The sequence below is a fragment of the Hippocampus comes genome, unplaced genomic scaffold (assembly GCF_001891065.2).
Source record: "Hippocampus comes isolate QL1 unplaced genomic scaffold, H_comes_QL1_v1.1 scaffold49, whole genome shotgun sequence".
Taxonomy (NCBI): Eukaryota; Metazoa; Chordata; class Actinopteri; order Syngnathiformes; family Syngnathidae; genus Hippocampus; species Hippocampus comes.
In genome coordinates this window covers 584183-584564 of record NW_017804830.1, presented here as the reverse complement: position 1 = coordinate 584564, position 382 = coordinate 584183, and the positions used below count along the sequence as shown (strand labels likewise).

The following is a 382-nucleotide window of genomic DNA, read 5'->3' as shown; positions in this document are numbered from 1 at the left end:
CGGCGAATTGGCAGACGCCCGCCTCGGCGGGCAGAGGGAACACGAAAACGGCCTCGATGGCGCTGTCCTCCTTGTTCTCATAGTGCAGCGAGGCCAGCACGGTGGCCACGTGGTCCCGCACATCCACCTCCACCTCAATGCTCTTCAGAGGAACTGACGTGGAGACACAGGCACACACACGCGCACACACACACAAACACACACGCACACACACACACACACACACACACACACACACACACGGACAGGTCAACCGTCCAAACGCAATCGTCTGCATGGAAATGCGCTTGTAATGCGGAGAGCGGTTTGTCAAGCTGCCCGTTTGGGCCCTTCCCGCTCAATCGGTGACTACCCACTCGTGAGATATTCCATTTTTCCTTCA

At 57.6% G+C, this 382-nt stretch overlaps 1 protein-coding gene across 1 annotated transcript in view; it reads right to left on the bottom strand.

Annotated features, from left to right (window-relative positions):
- The window catches only part of il1rap (interleukin 1 receptor accessory protein), a 22203-nt gene that overhangs the window by 12643 nt on the left and 9178 nt on the right, over window positions 1-382 (bottom strand). The gene's annotated exons all lie outside the window — the stretch shown is intronic.